Below are 17882 nucleotides of genomic sequence, written 5' to 3'. Positions count from 1 at the left end.
TACCATGTTTTTATCCACATTTTGTTGTAAACGTGGAACCCATCAATGCAGAGGTCTATTTATTGAAAAAAACCCACAGGTAAGTGGACCCATGCTTCAATCCCTTGTTGTTCAAGGGTCAACTGTATAGTGAAACAAGCATGAAAAGAGAAGTCAAAAGAACCGTCTTAGTCCTGCTCTTACTGGTCATATGACCTTAGACAATTTACCTGAATCCCAATAATAAATTCTTGTGGTCATTATAGGAAACGTACTTGGTGACTATGAAACACTATGCAGGCCAGGCGTGGTGCCTCACACCTGTAATCCCAGCACATTGGGAGGCCGAGGCGGGCAGATCACCTGATGTTGGGAGTTTGAGACCAGCCTGACCAACATGGAGAAACCCCATCTCTACTAAAAATACAAAAGTAGCTGGGCGTGTTGACATATGCCTGTAATCCCAGCTACTTGGGAGGCTGAGGCAGGAGAATCGCTTGAACCTGGGAGGCAGAGGTTGCAGTGAGCCGAGATGGCACCATTGCACTCTGGTCTGGGCAACAAGAGCAAAACTCTGTCTCAAAACAACAACAAAAAAACACTATGCAAATAGTATGTCATGGAACACTTCTGAGTTTCATACAGTTACTGTATTGGCTTTAGATTTATTAAAGCCCTGAAAAGGAATCCTAATGACTTTCACATGATTTCATAACTAAAACATTTCCAGAGATGACCCTTTTTAGAAGCCTATTAGCTTTTTTAGGACAGAAAGAACGAATTAGCAATTTTTAAGTTGATGCTTTAAAACAATTGGCATCAGCTGAAGGATTCTGTAAAAGAAGCCTTGCCCTTGGCTCACCAAGGGACCCAAATGTGGTTTGGGTCCACATTACATCAGCGTGGCATAATTCGAGGCTTCTCAAACTCTACTAATGAATCACCTGGGGATCTTGTTAAACTGCAGACTGACATAGTGGCCTGTGATGCAGTTCCAACAAGCTCCCGAGTGCTGCTGCTGCTCAAATTGTCACTGGAGGACCAAGCTCGTGGTGGGAAGAACTTAGTGTCTGAGACCACTGACTTTCTTCCCTTGGCTTGTAGAACCCCAAACCCTTGGCTTTTTTTCCTTTCTGTATTTATTTTAGAGATGGAAAGTTCTCTCTATGTTGACCAGGCTGGTCTTGAACTCTGGGACTCAAGTGATCCTCCCATCTCAGCCTCCCAGAGTGCTGGGATTACAGTTGAGCTCCTGAGTAGCTGGGATTACAGGCATGCACCACCATGCCTGGCTATTTTTTGTATTTTTGGTAGAGATGGTCTTTTAACATGTTGGCCAGGTTGGTCTAAAACTCCTGACCTCAAGTAATCCACCTTCCTTACCCTCCCAAAGTCCTGGGATTACAGGCATGAGCTACTGCACCCAGCCAGATTGGATAATTTATAATGAACAGATATTTCTTGGCCTAACAGTTTGGGAGACTGGGACGTCCAATATCAAGGTACCCACATCTGGCAAGGACCTTCTTGCTGCACCATGGGAAAGCAGAAGGGCAAAAGCAGGGTGAGAGGGGCCAAAGTCACCTTTTTTTTTTTTCAGTCAGAGTTTTCACTGTTCTTGCCCAGGCTGGAGTGCAATGGCGCGATCTCGGCTCACTGCACCCTCCGCCTCCTGGGTTCAAGCAATTCTCCTGCCTCAGCCTCCCAAGTAGCTGGGATTACAGGCCGTGCCACCACGCCTGGCTAATTTTGTATTTTTAGTAGAGACAGGGTTTCTCCATGTTGGTCAAGCTGGTCTGGAACCCCCGACCTCAGGTGATCTGCCCACCTCAGCCGATTACAGATGTGAGCCACCATGCCCGGCCCAAAGTCACCTTTTTATAACGGCATCAACCTCGCCCAGAAGGTTGGAGCTCTCTGGCTGATCACCTACTAAGTGTGCCATCTCTCAATACTGCTACAATGGCAAATGCCAACACGAGTTTTGGAGGGGACAAGAATTCAAACCACAGAATTCTCCATTCTCAAATACACAGCTGGAGGAGTCTGTTAAAGCACAAGTCAGATCATGTCACTTCTGTACCCCAATCCCTCCAGGTGCTCCCCGTTCCATTCAGAATAAAAAAGTTAGGCCAGGTGTGGTGGCTCACGCCTATAATCCCAGCATTTTGGGAGGCTGAGGTGGTGGATCACCTGAGGTCAGGAATTTGAGAACAGCCTGGCCAACATGGTGAAACCCCGTCTCTACGAAAAATGCAAGAATTAGCTGGGGGTGGTGGCAGGCACCCGTAATCTCACCTGCTCTGGAGGCTGAGGCAGAATTGCTTGAACCCCGGAGGCAGAGGTTGCAGTGAGTTGAGATCACGCCATTGCACTCCAGCCTGGGTAACAAGAGCAAAACTCTGTCTCGAGGGGAAAAAAAGAAGAGTGGTCACAAGACCCTCTATGTCTCCCCACCACCCTTTGCTACCACAAGGTCCTTCTGGAAAAAAAAAAAAAAAAGGTGCACATTCATTGGCTGTTCCCTCTTCCTGTAAAGCTGTTCCAGCAGATATCCACATAATTAACACCTTCACCAATTTAAAATCTTTGCTAAGATCTCACCTTCTCAAGAGGCTGAACTTGAGATGCTATTTTAAATTACAACTGTCTTCACCACCAAAATAGTACCGCCCTTCCCCCAGCTAATTTTTTCCCACCTCGCTTAGCATCTCGTAACAAACTAAACAATTTAGCTACTTTCACATTTACTTTTTATTTCCCTCTACCTACTGGAACATAAATTCCACAAGGGTGATACTTTTTTAACTCAGTTTTGATCACAGCAAGACTCTGTCTCAAAAAAAAAAGAGAAAGAAATTAACAAGTTTTTATGCAAAGTATCAGATGATTATGAGTGCAGACCCTTAAAATGGAGGCTAATAGGAAAGGAACTCTTCAACATTATATCAAGCTACGTTTTTTGGTTAACGACAGAGCTAGATTTCTGATTGTTTTAAACTACAGGCCAGGCACGGTGGCTCACGCCTGTAATCCCAGCACTTGGGGAGGCAGATGCAGGCGGATCACAAGGTCAGGAGATGGAGACCATCCTGGCCAACGTGGTGAAACCCCTTCTCTACTAAAAGTACAAAGATTAGCTGGGCGTAGTGGCGCATGCCTGTAATCCCAGCTACTCCGGAGGAGAATCGCTTGAACCAGGGAGTCGGAGGTTGCACCACTGCACTCCAGCCTGGCTGCAGAGTGAGACTCTGTCTCAAAAAAAAAAAAAAAGAAACAACTACAGTCAAGGTTTTCAAAATGGCAGGGCCTGGTGGCTCACACCTATAATCCAGCACTTCGAGAGGCTGAGGCAGAAGGATCCCTTGGGCTCAGAAGATTGAGAGCAGCTTGGGCAACATAGGGATACCCCATTTCTACGAAAATATTAAATTGTTTTAATTTTTTGTTAAAGTAAAAATTAATTTAATGGTGGCACACACCCGTGGTGAGCCTGGGAGGTCGAGGCTCTAGTAAGCTATGATCGTAGCACTGCACTCCAGCCTGAGTGACAGAGCAAGAACTTGTCTCAAAAAGAAAAGATTAAAGAAAAAAAAAGAAAAAGAAAAAAACAGTACTTCAAAATATAATGGTGAAAATGTTAGTCAACCTTTGCACAGTGGATTCTTGTTTTTAAAATATCAGTCTGAGAGCTAGGCATCATGCCTGTATTTCACTTGGGAGGCTGAGGCAGGAAGATCAGTTGAACCCAGAGCTCGAAACCAGCCTGGGCAACATAGCAAGACCTGCTTCTTAAATTTTTTTTTTTTTTTAAATAAGGTCAGCTGTGGTGGCTCACGCCTGTAATCTCATCACTTCGGGAGGCCAAGGCGGGCAGACCTGAGGTCGGGAGTTCGAGACCAGCATGACCAACATGGAGAAACCCTGTCTCTACTAAAAATACAAAATTAGCCAGGTGTGGTGGCACGTGCCTGTAATCCCAGCTACTCGGGAGGCTGAGGCAGGGGAATTGCTTGAACCTGGGAGGCAGAGGTTGTGGTGAGCTGAGATCATGCCATTGGACTCCAGCCTGGGCAACAAGAGCAAAACTCCATCATAATATATATATATATTATGTGTATATATATATAGAGAGAGAGAGTCATATAGTCTCAGCCCACTACCACCACCATTATCACAGCACCTGGACTGTGAGGAAATTAGGGGCAGCTGATCACTGCTCCAGAAGGAGCCAGAAGTGCTGACAACAGATGTCCTGAGGAAATGGGGCTGGCAGAGTGGACCTGGCAAAGAGTTTGGGTAATGAGTGCCTAGGCTACAGTCGCTTACTTACAGAGGTGGTGATTCATGCATTGTTTTGTCCTGCATGTAATTAAAAACAGAAAACCAATTTGTTTACTCTTTCTTATTAAAGGAAACTCTGCTTTTATAGAATAAGATTGAGGCCTCATAGCCCACTGTGGCATTTTCACAAAAATTGTAATTTTTAGATGATCACTTAAATATGTTATTATCATACATAATTACTGCATACGTGGGAAAAACGTATGTGATCTGCAAGATCATCTTGTGGCTTTTCACTATCTGCTGAATGTATGTGTATGTCAGATATGTGCTTGAAGACTGGAGAACAGGCAGGCACAGAATGAACACAGGGTAAATGAACCAAAGGATCCAGGCCCACAATTATAAAAAAAAAACGGGAGGAAAACCCTCAATAAAAATAATTATTTGCCACTTTGGGAGGCCAAGGTGGAAGGATCACTTGAGGCCAGGAGTTAGAGACCAGACTGGGCAATATAGTGAGAACCCCCTATCTCTAAAAAACAAATAATTAGCTGGGCATGGTGGCATGTGCCTGTAGTCCCAGCTACTGAGAAGGCTGAGGCAGGTGGCTCCCTTGAGCCCAGGAGTTTGAGGCTCCAGTGAGCTATGATTGCACAATTGTATTCCAGCCTGGGCGACAGAGTGAGATCCTGTCTAAAAAAAAAAAAAAAGAAAAAAAGAAAAAAATGAAAAGTTATTTGCTAAAAAAAGTCATGATGCTTTCCTGAGTGTACTTTTTTGGAGAGTTTTGACTTTTGAACCATCTCAGTGTTTTACACACACACACACACACACACAATGGTGAACACTCCTCTCTCCCATGGAAAACAAATATAAACAAAGGAAGATATTCACATATCAAACGGCACCAAATGAAAAACATAACCACACTGAAGACAAAAAAGAACTCAGTCAAATTTTTGAATACAGTGTGAGGACTCATAATGCAAACAAATATTGAACTCTAGTTCACTGGCTTGTTTTGCCCCGTGGTAGAGCTTAGTATTTCTAGCATGTGTTTGTTTGTTTTGCTGAGTTCTAGAACTCAGTAAATGTGGTATGTTCATATTGAGTGTTCACTTGATTGGACTGAAGGATGCAAAGTATTGTTCCTGGATGTGTCTGTGAGAGTGTTGCCAAAGGACTTCCCATTTGAGTCGGTGGACGGGTAGAGGCAGACCCACCCTCAATCCGGGTGGACGCCATCTAGTCAGCTGCAGCGCAGCTAGAATAAAGCAGGCAGGAGAAGATGGAACAGCAGACTTGCTGAGTCTCTGGCCTTCGTCTTTCTCCTGTGCTGGATGCTTCCTGCCCTTGAACATGACTCCAAGTTCTTCAGCTTTGGACTCTTGGACTCACACCAGTGGTTTGCTGGGGGCTCTCAGGCCTTGGCCACAGACTGAAGGCTGCCCTGCTTCTGAGGTTTCGGGACTCAGACTGGCTTCCTTGCTCCTCAGCTTGCAGATGGCCTATTGTGGGACTTCGCCTTGTGATCGTGTGAGTCAGTACTTCTTAATCAACTCCCCTTCATATACACATCTATCCTGTTACTTCTGTCTCTCTCGGGAACAATAACTAATCCAGTCAATAACTGTGTTGGGGATAATGGGAGCCAGGTTTCCTACTGTCAGAGAAAGCAGATTCGGAGGTGGAAAGGGGAACATAATAAATCCTATGTTATTGGAATGGAAAATAGGTATCATGGTTTAGATAGGTATAAACATAGATCTAATACATATAATACCTATGTGGTGGATTATATATGGATATGTGCATATACACATCTATTCTAGCTGTGTGCTGTGAGGATCTAGAAGTAACACCCCAGTAGAAATGAGCACACCTAGCACCTACACTGTGTTTTGTTTTCTAAATACCATTTGCCACTAAAAAGAACCAGCATTTCTTGAAGAAATGGCTGATTTAAGGGCTTAGGCAGGAAAAATTCACAATAAGTTTGGAGTATTATATTGTGCCAGAATGTAAGAACGGGCCCAAAGAATGATGGGGACTTATCAGAAGAACCAGGAGGCAGCTTAAAGGGTCTCCCTGGCAAAATCTTGGATAAATATAAAAATTAACTTAAAAATTTAAAGTGATGGCAATGGATTATAAAATCCATTGAATAAAATAGGAACACAGGAATCCAAACATATGAATGAATAAATAAATAAATGATAAGAAAAACTGCTTATAGTAGGATGCCAATAAATAAGTGTAGAAGAAATGATGAAGTGAAAACATTAACCATTGACAAAACAAAGGAATAATTCAGAATCTTCAATGGACATTGATGGGTAAAAAATTCTTGACCAGAGGCCGGGCACTGTGGCTCATGCCTGTAATTCCAGCAATTTGGGAGGCTGAGGCGTGTGGATCACAGGGTCAGGAGATCGAGACCATCCTGGCTAACATGGTGAAATCCCATCTCTACTAAAAAAAATACAAAAATTAGCTGAGTGTGGTGGTACACACCTGTAATCCCAGCTGCTTGGGAGGCTGAAGCAGGAGAATCCCTTGAACCTGGGAGGTGGAGGTTGCAGTGAGCCAAGATCCTGCCATTGCACTCCAGCCTGGCAACAGAGCGAGACTCTGTCTCAAAAAAAAAAAAAAAATTATTGACCAGGATATCTACATAATCTCAAAATACATCTCCATTAAATTGTTTTGTTTTGTTTTGTTTTGTTTTGAGATGGAGTCTTGCTCTGTCCCCAGGCTGGAGTACAATGGCACGATCTTGGCTCACTGCAACCTCTACTTCCTGAGTTCAAGCAGTTCTCATGCCTCAGCCTCCTAAGTAGCTGGGATTACAGGCATGACCCACCACACCCAGCTAATTTTTGTGTTTTTAGTAGAGACAGGGTTTCACCATATTGGCCAGGTTGGTCTCGAACTCCTGGCCTCAAGTGATCCACCTGCCTCAGCCTCCCGAAGTGCTGGGATTACACACTGAGCCACTGTGCCTGGCCCATAGAATTTTAATTAATTATGAAAATAAAAATAGTAACTTTGCAGTAGAAAAACTTGGTAGACAGCATCTTAACCAAGTGAACATTCCCAGTAAGGACAAACTGCTCTCATGTATCTTGATAGGAAGCACTGAGAAGACACATCACATCTGTTGTTTTCCTGCTAAACGTGCAATCTATTTCTGTATTTGGGGCTACATGAAAAAACATAAATTTTTAAATGTAATCTAATCTTGAGGAAATAACAGACAAACCCAAAGCGAGGGAATAGTCTATAGAGTACCTGGCCTATATTCTTTCAAAATGTTAAGCTCATGAAGACCAAAGACAGACTAAAGAACTGTTCCAGATGAAAGGATAAAAAGACATGATAACTAAATGCAATATGTACTGGACTTAGGCCACAATTTCTTCTTTTTTTGTTTTTGCTTTAAAGGATATTATTGAGACAACTGTTAAATGAATAACATCTGTAGATTCGATCATCATGCTGTAGCTGCTTATTTTTCTGTTTTGATAATTGCACTGTGATTATGTAAGAAAATATCCATGTTTTTGAAAATACACACAGAAGTATTTGAGGATAAAGATACGTTGTGCCTGTAACTTAGACTCAAATGGCTCAGAGATGAGAGAGAGGGAGAGAGAATGATTGATAGAGTAAAAGCAATGTGATAAAAATGTTAAAGAATCTGGGTGAAGGGTAAACTAGAGTTCTTTTAATATAATTATAACTTTTCTGTAAGTCCGAATATATTTTTTAAAAATTGAAGTTTTTGAAGAAATGTAAATTAAAATGAGATATTTCTACACACCTGTTAGAATGGTCAAAACACTGACATCAACACACTGACAACATCAAAACACTGAATGTCAAAACTCTGACAACATCAAATGCTGATGAGGATGTGGAGCAACTGGAACTCTCACTCGCGGCTGGCAGGAAGGCAAAGGCTATGACAGCTTTTCTTACAGAACACTTATCATGGGATCCAGCAGCAAACTCCTTGCTTTTTACCTAAATGAGTTGAAAACTTATGTCCATACAAAAGCCTGCTGTAGAGCAGCTTTATTCACAATTACCCGCATTTGGAAACACCCAGGACGTCCTTCAGTAGGTGAACGGATCGACAAATGTGACACATCAGATAAGTGTACACAGCACTAAAAAGAAAGTAGCTCTGAAAAGACAGAAAGGGACCTTAAGGGCATTTACCAAATGAAAGAAGCCAACTAAAAAGGCTACATACTGGCCAGGTGCAGTGGCTCTTATGCCTGTAATCCAAGTACTTTCAGAGGCTGAGGCAGGTGGATCACTTGAGGCCGGGAGTTCAAGACCAACCTGGCCAACATGGTGAAACCCTGTCCCTACTAAAAACACAAAAATTAGCTGGGCGTGGTGATCCCTGTATGCACGCCTGTAATCCCAGCTACTCCGGAGGCTGAAGAATGAGAATCGCCTGAACTCGGAGGTGGTTGCAGTGAGCTGAGATCACACCACTGCGCTCTAGCCTGGGTGACAAAGCGAGACTCTGTCTCAAAAAAAAGGAAGAAAGAAAAATAAAGGACTCTACCTTCCTCCGGCTTTGGTGTATTATCTGGCGGTGAAGCTGGGCTCACACAGAAGAGAGAATCCCCAGCTCCCATACTTCACATTACCGTTTGTCCCCTGAGCCCCAGTTACACTGTGTGTGTTGCTTAGGTCTTTGGGCTCAACAGATTCCTCAGACAACATAACAACCAAACACAACACATAATTCCTTCAGCTTCTTCCAACAACTCACTGTTTATGGGGCGGTGAAGTGGGCCATGGGGCCAGCCTGAGATCAGGAACAGACGGGCCACGCAGGCTCCCAGGGAAAGTAATAACTAGGCACCCTTTAAAATCAATATTCTTGGAATGGTTTCTCAGCATGTATTTATTTTATTGGGTTTTTTGTTTGTTTTTGAGACAGGGTCTCTGTCACCCAGTGGCACGAACGGTTCACTGCAGCCTCAACCTTCTGGGCTCAAGTGATCCTCCCACCTTGGCCTCCTAAAGTGCTAGGATTACAGACATGAGCCACTGCACCTGGCCTCAATGTGTATTTAGAGCATGGAAGGATGAATAAAACAGTCAGACTTCTGGGGGAGAGCTGGCAATCTTTCCATTGTGTCTGGGCTCTTAAGTTTGGGGAGAGAGTTGTGGATACTTACTACTCACCAGGTAAAAAGACATGGAATCAGCTGGAACTCGTTTCACCAGAAAGCTGTGTGAGTGTCATTTACAGTTGCTAAAGAGTGCCCTCTAAGGGTTTCAATTTATGATAAGTGACTAACCACATTCTGTGCTCTGCAGGGGTTCCGGCAAATACAACTTTCTCCATGTCACTATGGCTTCAGCGACGCCTAAGTGCTCATTGATATTTTAGCATCCCTTATGCATGGGAACACCGAGAGCAGCCCGGTCAGCCCCTCATCCTGCTCTGCTGAGAACAACAGTCTACAATGCGGCCACCCCGTGGGCCAGTTGCCCTTGCTCCTTCTTGATTCTGTTAACTTATTCTTCTTTCCTTAGGAAAAAAGAAAAGCAAATTTCTCCAACCTTATCCACCACAGAACTCACTACCAAATCCAAGGGATAGACTGTCACAGCTCAATCTTGAGCTGGGATCCCCCATATATAGATGTCTCTTTATAAAATAGATATCCAGGCCGGGCCTGGTAGCTCATGCCTGTAATCCCAGTACTTTGGGAGGCTGAGGTGGGTGGATCACCTGAGGTCAGGAGTTCGAGATCAGCCTGGCCAACATGATGAAATCCAGTCTCTACTAAAACTATTAAAATTAGCCAGGCGGGGTGATGGGTGCCTGTAATCTCAGCTACTCCGGAGGCTGAGGCACAAGAATTGCTTGAACCTGGGAGGCAGAGGCTGCGGTGAGCCGAGATTACACCACTGCACTCCAGCCTGGGTGACAGACAGAGACTCTGTCTCAAAAAATAATAATAATAAAATGCAATAGAGAGCCACCATTTGCAGTCTGAGGTCCTATTCTTTTTATTTAACATTGTACCCTAAGCACTCCCCAGCTTCCAGAACAGTTTTCACAGTAATAGCCAAAATCTGAAGGTTTAGTATGTGCTGGACGCTATTCTAGGAACTTTATAGAAATAATTTCATTCATATTACACCACAGTTTTTCAGGGTAAGCATTGTAAATAATGCCTCGAGAAACATCTTTAACTTATTACTGAGAGTTCTGTCTGTGATTGAGGGTAGACGGCATAGAAAACCCCTGTGGCAGGTGATTCAACTCAAAGGAGAGGATGGGAGGAAGCAACAGCTGAGAATCATGTGTGATGTGATTCAGAAATACACACACCTGTCCCACGTTCTGCTGCCCTGTGGATTGGATGTGCCTGAGGCGGCATGCTGGCAGGTGGGCATGGGTGTATAATTTTCTCCTAAATGATGCTTATTTATTCCAGTCTTCCTCTGCTTATCCCTCGTCCCTTTTGTTTTTTTTGAGACGAGTCTCCCTGTGTCGCACAGGCTGGAGTGCAGTGGCATTTCAGCTCTGCAACCTCTGTCTTAGGGGTTCAAGCAATTCTCCTTTCTCAGCCTCCCGAGTAGCTGCAACTACAGGGCTGTACCACCACACCTGGCTAATTTTTGTATTTTTGCTAGAGACAGGGGTTCACCATGTTGGGCAGGTTGGTCTTGAACTGACCTCAAGTAATCTACCCACCTCGATGTCCCGAAGTGCTGGGATTACAGGCATGAGCCACCGCGCCCGGCCTGGCCATCAGTCTCAAGGGTCACACTCAGACCCAGCACCACAGCCCTGTGCAGCCGAGACTTCAGCGCTCTGCCCGCACCTGCGACAGCACACCCTCCTGTGGCCCACCCAGCTCCACGGGCTTCACTGAGCGGCTCTCCGGTAAGCCTCAGCCTGTTGCGGGCTGTCTAGACTGAAAGCAGACATAGCTATCTGGCTGGAAAAGAGAGAGGAATTAAGGGATCCATAAAAAGCCTTTCTAAAACCGCAAAATGTTTAAAATGGAGAAAGGAAATTGGGAGGTGGCCAGGGTGTATTCCTGTTCTGTGCCTTCTCACACTACGGGGCAGTGTGGGTCCCAGCCTGGTTTCCTGCCCCCCTTTCTTCCCCACCTGGGGACACTTGGTGAAGTCTGGAGACATGTCTGGTTGTCGTGAATGGACTGGTGGTGGGGAGGTGATGTTACTAGCATCGTGTGGGTAGAGGCCAGGGATGCTGCTGAACATCCCAGGAGGCACAGGACAGCCCCTCAAACAATGATCTGGTCCAAAATGTCAGTGGCACCAGGGTGGAAAGCCCCACTCCAGAGCCTCTCTGGCAACCCATTCCCCCACTCCTGCCGCTCCTCAAACAGGGACTAAGGACAGCCAAGATTGTCAGCTGTGACTTCCTCTGCAACCCTCTCTTCCTTTCTCCTGTCCCCCGTCCAATGCTCTGCTTCCCTCGGGTCCAAGTGGAAAGATGATGGCATCTGACCAGAAAGTTTTATGGGCCCCGAGTAACTTCCTTAGATTCTTAGTATGTAGTGGGTGAAACTTTAGCAATAAAGTGATGCCTCAGCTCTTGCATGAAATCTGGGAACTCATGGACAGATAAAAATAGCCTCAATACCAGCGGACTGGGAACGTGGTCGGTGATCTGCAGTTTGAGACTCCCTGTCCTTAAGTGGCCTTGAATCATGATTGCTAAACTTTTCCAGAGCCATCTCTATTTCTCTAGCTTAATTTAACATCTTTTTTGGGAGGGAAGGTGTAGGGGGTGACTCGTTTATTTATTTATTTTTTTTGAGAAGGAGTCTTGCTCTGTCACCCAGGCTGGAGTGCAGTGGTGCGATTTTGGCTCACCGCAACCTCTGACTCCCAGGTTCAAGCAATTGTCTGCCCTCAGCCTCCCGAGGAGCTGGGGCTACAGTCATGCACCACCATGCCCAGCTAATTTTGTAATTTTAGTAGAGACGGGGTTTTGCCATGTTGGCTGGGCTGGTCTCAAACTCCTGACCTCAGGTGATCTGGCTACCTCGGCCTCCTAAAGCGCTGGGATTACAGATGTGAGCCACCATGCCCAGCCAAGTTTATTATTCTTAACTTGACCCTATCTTTCCACTTTTGACTCCAACACTGCTCAGAGCTGCCACACCTACCCCCACAACAGTTGTGCCACTGGGAGGTCAAGGGGGCATATCACGGTCAGCTCTCTCATGGCCCAAGGTTGTTGGCAGGAAGGCCAGCGATGTTTGTGAGCAGACTTCAATTTCTACAGGGTCGTGGGGCATCATCCACCACGTGAAGGGGCTGCAGCAGGTCGGAGATGTGCAATGCCCATCCAGATTAAGGTCCTGACACCCTTGTTAGAACTCGGGTTCGGACAGTTTTGGCCTCGTCTTCCAGCTCATCTAGGAAACGCTCCTGGAACACCAGGTAGAAAGTGTAACCATAAATAGCTAACACCAGGGCCCAACGCCTGGGCTGCCGTAGGAGTGACCTCTGCCACTGGGCAGGCTGCACCTGCCGCATCAATTGCAATTGTGCAGAGTCAGTTTGCCCTGAGTCGGGTCAGTGAACTGAACAAACCGGGCCTTTCCTCTGTTAGCATCAGGAGGGACCAGCTCCTGACACCGTCACGTTGCTGTTCCTCCATTCGCTGACTAACGACTTCTTAAGGTATTTCCTTAGCTTTGCCACGCCTCTGGGCCATGTTAAGAGCCTCCAGGCAGGGCGCAATGGCTCACACCTGTAATCCCAGCACTTTGGGAGGCCGAAGTGGGCGGATCACATGACTTCAGGAATTCGAGACCAACAACCTGACCTACATGGTGAAACCCCATCTCTACTAAAAATACAGAAATTAGCTGGGCGCGGTGGTGGGCATCTGTAATCCCAGCTACTCAGGAAGCTGAGGCAGGAGAATCGCTTGAACCCAGGAGGTGGAGGTTGTAGTGAGCCGAGATCGTGCCACTGCCCTTTCAGCCTGGGCGACAGAGCAAGACTCCGTCTCAAAAAAATTTTTTTGAAAAGCCTCCAATAACCACTCCCCATCCTCACAACATGTCATTATGATTAGTGTTCTAATTGAACTTGTAAATAAAACTGATGTTAGTTGCTATTTGATAACTAAAGAAATTAATTTGATAAGAAAATGTGTGCCTTAAAGTAGTCCCCTGTGGGGCGTTTTGGTTTTGTTTGTTTAAATGGTTAAGTGATGAACATTCAAATCTGAATATATTTTATCACTATTTCATTACATCTCATTACATTCCCGTGAGCTGTTGGGTAAAGCTGCCCCGGAGAAAGGACTTTAAAAGATTTAACAGTGACAAAAGGACACAAGTGTCCTGATTTTAAAACCTCTCTTCAATACTCCTATACTGGAGTTTAAACACACCCCATCTGTGGAGTGAAGGGTTGGGAAGGGACGATGGAAGTAGCTGATGTGTGCTCCATTCAAAGACCCGAACACAGTGCCAAGTGCTTGTATATACCATGTTTTGGGAACTATGCTAAGCATCTGTTTACTCCTCGCAATCCGGTAAGGCAGGATGAGGAAATTTAGGCTCAGAGACTTAGAATTCTTCAGGGACGTATTAAGTAAGGGGTGGCAGAGGCAGATTTTAAGCCCAGACATACCTAGCTTCAAGGCCCACACCTGACAGTAACAGCCATTATTATTGGACACATTTCATTATACTGACACTCTGTCGAGCCTTTTATTTATTTTTATTTTATTTTGAGATGGAATCTTGCTGTGTCACCCAGGCTGGAGTACAGTGGCACGATCTTGGCTCACTGTGACCTCTGCTTTCCGGGTTCAAGCGATTCTCATGCCTCAGCCTCCCAAGTAGCTGGGACTACAGGCCTGCACCACCATGCCCGACTAATTTTTGTATTTTTAGTAGAGACAGGGTTTCACCATGTTGGCCAGGCTGGTCTCAAACTCACGTGATCCTCCTGCCTCAGCCTCCCAAAGTGCTGGGATTACAGGTATGAGCCACTGTGCTCGGCCATGTCAAGCCTTTCATAAGCATTATTTTGTTGCAAATCTCACAACCATCCTTTCATGTGAGTATATATATATATATTTGGAGACAGAGTCTTGCTCTGTTGGCCAGGCTGGAGTCCAATGGCACGATCTCGTCTCACTGCAACCTCCACCCCTCCCCGGTTCAAGCGATTCTCCTGCCTTAGCCTCTTGAGTAGCTGGGAGTACAGGTGCATACCAGCGCGCCGGCTAATTTTTTTGTATTTTTAGTAGAGATGGGGTTTCACAGTGTTGGCCAGGATGGTCTCAATCTCTTGACCTTGTGATCCACCTGCCTTAGCCTCCCAAAGGGCTGGAATTGCAGGCGTGAGCCACCGTGCCTGGCCCATGTGAGTATTTTATAGATGAGGAAACTGAGGCTCAAAGCGCTTCCACGACTTATTTCAAGTTAAAACTGGTGAATAGTAGAACTTGGTTTCCAGCATAGTCCCGTCTGCCTGCAGAATCTGTGCTTTAAGGAACACACTACCTGCCCCGAACACCATTTCCACCATGCCAGCTTGTGCTGTTACAATGGATAGTGAGTCAGACACGAGCAGGGCAGGAGAGGCGCCCCCAGCCAGGACTGTCAGGTGACCATCAGGTGACGGTCAGGCTCTTGTTAAGCTGGCTCTCTAATAATTGGTTGCAGCCAGTGCCAGGGAAAGGCAGACTCGCAATAGACAGAAACACCCGAAACTGGTGATCAGCAGCTTCTCGATAAGATCTCAGGAGGCGGGTGAGCAGCCTCGAGTGAGCACTGAAAGGAGAAATGGTGGAGTTTAACAAACCCGGAAAACCATAAACTGTGTTCTACATATATACATTTAAGGACGTTAAAAAAAGTGGCGCTTCTACATACTTTGATTTGGAAAGATGCCTACAAGATAGTAAGTGAAATGTAAAAAGACAAATTGTGAACCGGTAACTCCACGGCTCATTTTCTGACACCGATTCTCTTGTCACACATGTTTGGGAACTTTCTGAAAGCATACCTACATTTCCCTTTTTTTTTTTTATTAAGACGGAGTCTGGAGTGCCGTGGCGCGATTTCGGCTTACTGCAACCTCTGCCTCCCCTGCTCAAGCGACTCTCCTGCCTCAGCCTCCACAGTAACTGGGACTACAGCCTCCAGTCAGCACATCAGCTAATTTTTGTGTTTTTAGGAGAGACAGCGTTTCACCATGTTGGCCAGGCTGGTTTCAGTCTCTTGACCTTGTGATCTGCCCGCCTCGGCCTCCCAAAGTGCTAGGCATGAGACACCTCGCCTGGCCATACCTAAGTTTCTTAATGGTAGTTACCTCTAGGGAAAAAGGTTTGTTGAGGTGTCAGAAGAGTTCAGGTGACTTTTAGGGTTTTAAAATACATATATATATGAAACAGGATTTTGCTCTGTTGCCCAGGCTGGAGTGCAGTGGTGTAATCATGGCTCACTGCAGCCTCAACCTCCTGGGCTCAGGTGATTCTCCCACCTCAGCCTCTTGAGTAGCTGGAATTACAAGCATGCACCACCATGCCCAGTTAATTTTTAAATTATTTATAGAGATGAGGTCTCATTATGTTTCCCAGACTGGTCTTGAATTCCTGGGCTCAAGCAATCCTCCCACCTTGGCCTCCCAAAGTGCTGAGATTACAGATGTGAGCCACTGTGCCCAGCCAGGTGACTTTTATCTCCCCTTCATTTTATAATTTACCTTTACACGATTCATTTTGGTTTTTTGTTTGTTTGTTTTTGTGTGTGTGACAGAATCTCTCTCTGTCACGCAAGCTGGAGTGTAGCTGTGTGATCTTGGCTCACTACCAAGATGGGGTTTCACCATGTTGGTCAGGCTGGTCTTGAACTCCTGACCTCTGGTGATCCACCCACCTTGGCCTCCCAAAGTGCTGGGATTACAGGTGTGAGCCACCGTGCCCTGCCCTACATGATTCATTTTAATTTTTAAATTCATTTCCACCACTTCTATGAAGTGAAAAATTCTACAGACAGGCTGCAGAGAAGCTTCCAGCTTGAGGACACATCCTCATTTGGGTGTGATCTAAAGGTAACTAGGTTGTCAACATGCTAATGTTTTATAATGAGACTTGGAGAGTGAGTTGTGAAATCTGTAACACACGGTTGGCAAGGTGTGTGGGTGTGAGGGCAAGAAAGTGGCCTTTAAAGAACCTGAATAGTTTAGCAGGCCAGCGGTGTAAGCTTCAGGCAGCTCTAAATTGCTGATGCTAGGAGCTGATTATCAGAGTAAAGGGAGGCCTGGGTAAGTCAGAATCCCTGGGCAAAACTCAGAGATGCTTCTAGGGTCTTTGGGCTGATGTCAGAGCTTGGGATGACCTACCAAAGAATGCAGGTGGGTCTCAGACATGACAGAAAATAATTGTGAAGGCCTAATTAGTAACTTACCAAATGTAAACAAATTCTGCTAAAAGTCACACTTTAAATGTATGAGTTGGGTTTTTTTTTTGGTTTTTTTTTTTTTGAGACAGAGTCTTGCTGTTGCCGAGGCTGGAGTGCAGTGGCATGATCTCTGCTCACTGCAACCTCCGCTTCCTGGGTTCAAGTGATTCTCATGCCTCAGCCCCTCTCATAGCTGGACTATAGGTGTGCACCCCTGCACCTGGCTCATTTTTGGATTTTTGGTGGAGATGGGTTTTTGCCATGTTGGCTAGGCTGATCTCAAATTCCTGGCCTCAAATGATCTGTCCACCCCAGCTTCTGAAAGTGCTGGGATTACAGCTGTGAACCACTAAGCCCAGTGGGTTTTTTTTTTTTTTTTTTTTGAGAGGGAGTCTTGCTCTGATGCCCAGGCTGTAGTGCAGTGGCACGATCTTTGTTCACTGTGACCTCCGTCTCCTGGTTTCAAGCAATTCTCCCTGCCTCAGACTCCAGAGTAGCTGGGATTACAGGTGCCTAGCACCGCCTGTAATTTTTGATCTTTTAGTAGAGATGGGGGTCTCACCATGTTGGCCAGGCTGGTCTTGAACTCCTGACCTCAGGTAATCTGCCTGCCTTGGCCTCCCAAAGTGCTGGGATTACAGGTGTGAGCCACCACTGTGCCTGGTCTGTTTTTGTTTTTGTTTTCATCCAGAGATACAAGGAACTCCTAATCAGGGAGGTTTTGTTCAAGTTGAGTATCAATAGAACTGAGTTCTGATTCTCTATGTGCTAGTAACAGGAGCTGTGAAGTTGAGCTCAACATTTAACCTCTCTGATGCCTGGTTTCCTCATTTGTAAAATACTACAGTTGGACTAAAATTTAAGATGATGAAAATTACTAACATTCCTTTAGGCTCCAATACCATGCAATTACTAGTGTTCTTAATTTCTTATTCATGTTTCCCCTGACTCTCTTTGCCTTTGAAAAGCCTATATTTGGTATTATATATGAGTATAATTGATTGTATGTACAAATATACATAGTCACTTAGATTTTTCTAAATGTTCTTCAAGTGCTTAAGGTCGATGTTGCAGACCAAGTCTTCTCTTAATTCCTGTTCATGCAGAAGGTCCTGATGTCTCAGTCAAAGCTTCTGGGCATTCGTGGATCCCGTGGGCACAAAT

The sequence above is a fragment of the Aotus nancymaae genome, unplaced genomic scaffold, assembly GCF_030222135.1.
Source record: "Aotus nancymaae isolate 86718 unplaced genomic scaffold, 86718_ANA_hifiasm-v0.15.2.pri h1tg000092l, whole genome shotgun sequence".
Classification (NCBI taxonomy): domain Eukaryota; kingdom Metazoa; phylum Chordata; class Mammalia; order Primates; family Aotidae; genus Aotus; species Aotus nancymaae.
The sequence above is the reverse complement of the archived record's forward strand: the minus strand, read 5'-3'. Positions refer to the sequence as shown.